This window comes from Manacus vitellinus, unplaced genomic scaffold (assembly GCF_001715985.3).
Source record: "Manacus vitellinus isolate BGI_N305 unplaced genomic scaffold, ASM171598v3 scaffold_23_pilon, whole genome shotgun sequence".
Lineage (NCBI taxonomy): Eukaryota > Metazoa > Chordata > Aves > Passeriformes > Pipridae > Manacus > Manacus vitellinus.
In genome coordinates, this window is record NW_021939718.1 from 12,524,881 (window position 1) to 12,530,382 (window position 5,502).

Sequence of the window (5,502 nt, forward strand, 5' to 3'; positions counted from 1 at the left end):
GCTTCACAGAGAGAAATTAAAGCAAATTATTTTTAGAAGCAGAACCATGAAATTGCAGCATGAAGTGCAGTAAGAACATGGAAATATCTGTCCCTGGAAGACAAACAGAAGTCTCTTGGTCAGTGTAGCTCATTTAAATAATGCTACTGAAGACATAAACATCTAGATTTGTTGTCAGCTCATATACTGTTTCATGTCATGCATGATAAGGGTAAGGAGGCAAGAACAGGCAGGAACAGAGAGATGTCTGGGTCAGTTATATTAACTGGCCAAGGGAAGAAATGGATATGCAAGATTTTTCAGAAATACAGTTCCAAACCATGAGTCTCTCATTTGACTGTGCTGAACTCTGTGCTGATGAATAATGGTCTTCAGGGAACACTTACAAAACATGAGCATCAGGCACTACAAAGAGCTTTTTGAGGTAAACAGCTAGGTTGCAGGATTTCTTTTAATGCAGGGGATTTAACGAACTTTTAATTTTTTTCTTTATTGGATTATACAGAGGTTTAAGAACCCAATACAATCTTAATTATGTGGAAAAAAAAATCACAAAGGCTATTCCCCTGAAGTTCTTGGGACACATGTATGGGTTGAACGGACTGCTTGATAAGGCTCCATGACTCTTTGCCAGCTGCATCGTGCCACAGCTGAACCTGCTCCACATCACTCTCCACTCCCCGCAGTTGTGCTCCTCTATTTTCCACATTTCTCAGCATCTTGCCTTCATAGACACTAGATTAGCACAAAAAAAAATGCAGAACTGAGTATGCTGAATAGTAAATCATGAATGCAACAAACAGAGGTGGCTGGAAAATGTTTCACTGGGGTCAGTTGCAACATTGTCCAGTCAGAATTTTAGGCAGATGCAGGCTAAACCAAAAAGAGTAGGAGTAGGAGAAGACAGTGCCTGCTGGAAGAGCAGGGTGAACAGTTTATGCTGAATAATTAATATCATACGCTTCACTATTCTCATTCTTTATAGATTGTCTGACAGCAGGCTTATTGTTTTCCTGTTAATTTTCTGAGGGAAAAAAAGATCCAGGTTGGTTTCTGCCAGTGAGGTTGTTTGCCATCAGTGGGGACAGAGTGAGCATTCACTATGCAGACTGATCAGCTGCACTGGTTACTTTTGACCATAAAAACATACCTGTTTTCTGTCACCTTACATGGAGAGTGACATTCTTCAAAGACTGGTCCTGCTGCAATTGAATTTTCTCCAGGATCCCCATTGACTTGAATGATATGAAATAATATCCTGCAGTCATATGCTCAAATCAAATCACTGCAGCACAGGTACTCATACTGAAAATAAAAACAAAGCCTCAGAGGAGTTTATAATCCACATGTATGAATTTTCCTGTCCAAAAGGTTACATATACATGGAGGACATGACAACAAAATGCATAGGTCAATTCCTTTTCTTTGTTAGATCTGAGCATGAGAAGTGTAATTCACTTGTAGCCAATGGCTGTTTTACATTCATATATTTAACAGCAAAATTTGACACAAGGCAGGAAGACCAAGAACCAATAACAAACCACCTTTCAGGTTTTGTGGCCTTCAGCTAAGCTAAAATGATTCAAATAATACAACATGCAATTTCAATAACCCTACAGGGATGCTGTTCATGAGCAAATGCAAATTATGGTGAATTTATGCATCTCTGGAGATTTACTCAAAGAGAATACAGAGATGATTGCCTTTGGTATGAATGAAAGCTGCAGTACTCACTGTGCTATACCCACTGTGCTATACTTAGCTTCTGTGAGCAAGACATGAAGAATGATGGCAACAGAAAGAAGAGAATTGTTCTCAAGAGGGTTCCAAAAGAGTTGCTTCATGGGTGAATGCTTGTCAGAGAAGCTGGAGTATCTTTAGGGCAACTTGTCTCTATCACGTTCATCCCACAAGCATAAAGTATTGACCCGTACAACCCTATGGATGTAGGCCTTGGATTTTGGCAGTCTTTCAGTATAGGTTCTGACTGTACACTGTTTTCAAGAGCATTTAATTCATGGAGAAAATTCAGCAGCTCTAATATGGACACGAGTATATGGACTTAGATGAACGTAGCCTCTTCACTAGTGATGCATATGTTCACATGCTAAGGTGTCCAGGGATACAGGGTAAATTTAAAGCACAGGCAGGACAAGAAACAGTCATCAGGAAGTGATTATCAAGTCAAGAAAACACATGGATTAGAATGTGGGATTTTTTCAAGCAAAATAACTTTAATTGTATTTTATTTACAAATTGCCAATGTGAGGATCACTCTGGGCCTCTTTTTTAATCGGGTGTAATAGAAACGCTAATACTTTAGGAGGTTGGGGTGTATGTGGTGTGTGCGAATTACAGTCCCAGCCACCTGAGTTCCACCTCACTCCTAATCAGCTATCACCTCTTATGACCACTCTTTATAGTTTGCTTTGTTGCTCAAGGCTGGTGGGAGGGTGTGCTGTAGTTTACTCCCTGAAAGGTTCCTTTCACCTCTCCAGTGTTATTACACTTGGAAACAGAGCAGAGCTAATTAATTTGAGACAGAGAAGTGGCTACAAAGTAAAAGAGTTTCTTTTCTGAAGTGCCTTGTCTTCCTTGTGATCCACAAGATGGTCTCTCACAAAAGGGGCCTTTCAGAGGGGCACTCCAAATGTTCAAACAGAGTGCTTTATTCAGAGGGATCTTTAATTAGCAGCTGTAAAGAAATGGTGGTGTGGAAAGTTGCATAGAATACACTTGGGGTTATGATACTGAAGGCAAAGGAGGAACCTGAACACTAAGGCAAGATAACAGAAGAGGGATATGAGTAGGAAATTATACAGATGAGTTTTCAAGATGACTTGATTGAGCCATTCACTGAAACTGATCTTTATACAGCCTGCTTGACATTTCTAGCCCAGGCTAGTCAGGGAGTCCTGTGTTAAAAGAAAATTGTGTTTCCAGGTATTTGTTAAGTGCAAGAGGTGCTTTGTTAATGGCTAAGAGATGCCAAACTTTACTAGCAATGTTAAGTTCAGGAGTCATAATTCGTTAAGTTTGCAACTCAGATATGCGTACATATATATATATATGTACAGAGTCTAAAACTCCCCAGGAAAAAAAAATCTTAGACAAGATGAGTTTCATAGACTTATTAGCCCTCCTTCTTTAGATACCAAAGAACAGCTAGCCACTGCATTTAGAGTTGGCCAAGTTAATGAAAATTGCTTGTCGATATGAGGAAGCCCCATTAAAAAAATCCATTTACCTCAGGAGCTTGGGGGGGGGGGCCCTCTGCCGCACTGCGCTTCACAGATCTCTCCAAACATAACTGTACACATTGCTGTATTACAACAAATGTGCAGAAACATATGTTCAGTTTTGAGTTGTCCATTTCATGGAAGGACAAAAAGGTAAATAGCATCCGGCTACATTTGTACATTTTTTTTCTCTCTTGAAACTGAACAGTACTGATCTTGTTCTGATCTTGAACCAGGAGTTCAAAGGAGACCTAGAAAATAACCTAGAGAGTCATTTACATGGAGAAATTCAGAAAGCTGCTACTTCCCTGTGCTCTTCCCCCTGGTGACTGTTTTATTAAGAAACGGCAAAACCTGAGGGGAACGGCAGAAATGACAGCAGCACTTGGGAAGGGCGTGCTGCCCTCCTCAGGCAACCTGCCGTGAGGAGCTCACTGCTGCTTTGAGACCAGCCACTAACTCAGGAGAGGTTCCACTACAAGAAATAACTATTTAATTTTAACAACCACGACACAACTCGGGAACAAAAAGCCGGCCATCGCAGCCGGTGACGCTTCCGCTGTCCCTGTGATGGCGAGGGCGCGGCGGCGGCTTCCTCAGCACCTCAAGGGCCTTAGAATGGCGACGGGCGAGCCGCGAGGAGGGTGAGAGTTGTCCTTGCATGGGCGCCCACGGACCCTCCCGGCAGGGATGCAGACTGCGTTGACGTGAAGGGGGGAGCTGAGGCCGTGCTGTGTAGCTGCCAAGCACCCACCTCCCTGCGGAGGGGCGCGAAGGGGGGGAGCAGGGGCATGCGGCCGGTGCAGCCTTCCCTCCCTCTCCAGCCGGAGCAGCGGGTGGCAGAGCCAGCTGGGGAATCTCGTTTGTGTCGGGGAAAGGCGCAGCCGAGAGAATAGTTATTAACAATTTCAACAAAGTACCGGCTAAGAATCGGTGACCGAGTTTGGCCCGGCCTCTAAAAAAGACGTGTCCTCTCAAACTGCTCCCTTGGCAGTGGTGGGGGCCGTGCACTGCCTTTGCACTGTAGTGCATCTTGGAGCAGAAAGAAGTCCTCTCTATTCTAGTGTAAAAGATGCTGCCTTCAGGTTTTCCTGTAAGTTGAGCCTTGTATGTACACTTTGGAAAATAGTAAACAGACCAGGTAGCAGAATTATCTGCTTGACTGGTAAAAATGCTAACCTTGATGAGAGTTATTCATGTTCCGTGCGTCCACTCAGTCAAAGAAAGGCATATTGTCTCTAATATAATGCCCAAGCTTTCAGATACATAACAGCAGGAGAGATGCTTATGTGTTGGATGCTTTTGTATTGGAGGAGCAGAGACAAGCTGAAGTAGAGGTGGCCACTCTCATCCAAACCAAAACTAGACTCAAACATGGTTTGGGGTGTTTTGTTTGTTTGTTTGTTTGTTTGTTTTCTTATTTCCTTCAGATTTACAGACAGAAACTAATATGCCACATATAACCTAATGGTACAACGGCTTTTCCTTCCTGTCATTTTTATCTATGATTTTGGGACCCCAGAAGGTCACTGCTCCTCAAATGATATGACTATACCTTGCACTTGATAACAGGAATTTTGAGATCCTCAAGAACCCTTATTTTTGCCCTGGTTGCTCAAAGGACTTGAACTGCTCCAGTGACCAGCAACACGACCCAAGGGAATAGCATGAAGCTGCGTCAGAGGAGATTTAGACTGGATAGTAGAAAAAGGTTCTACACCCAGAGCATGGCTGGTAACTCCCCAGGGAAGTGGTCACAGCACCAAGCCTGATGGAGTACAAGAAGCATTTGGACAATGCTTTTGGGCACATGGTGTGACTCTTGTGGCTGTCCTGTGTAGGGCCAGGAGTTGGACTCGATGATCCTTGTGAGTCCCTTCCAACCCAGGATATTCTATGATGCTACGAACTTGAGTTTTGCATGGCACAAGTGGTAAGATTTATGTGCAAAAGTACGGCCTTGTAATGCCTGTAACCACCCCCTTTTTTTATGTGTGAAAGGCTCCATGGGATTCACAAGGACTGCAGAAGGCCAGCATGCAGTCCTGCAGTGATCTGCCACACCACCACTTGGTGTGTGGACTCACCACTTGAAGCTGCTGTAGCTGGAGATGGCAAAGTAGGAAATATTTCTTATATCCCACTGAGCTCCATCAGGGATTACTGGCTGATATCTGCAGTTCAACTCAATATTGAGTTGACAGCTGACTGTCAGGCTGAAGTGTCCAATGTGGGGGACAGTCAGTCTGCATGGAAAATTTTG

General features: G+C 43.4%; 1 long non-coding RNA gene across 1 annotated transcript; it reads right to left on the reverse strand.

Annotated features, from left to right (window-relative positions):
• Positions 1-377: 377 nt before the first annotated feature.
• LOC108642298 lies at positions 378-3,647 on the reverse strand. The gene is made up of 3 exons (XR_001922536.2): positions 3,519-3,647; positions 1,151-1,305; positions 378-735 (listed from the first exon to the last, which is right to left on the reverse strand). It is a non-coding gene; the product is annotated as an uncharacterized LOC108642298 (long non-coding RNA).
• Positions 3,648-5,502: the final 1,855 nt, after the last annotated feature.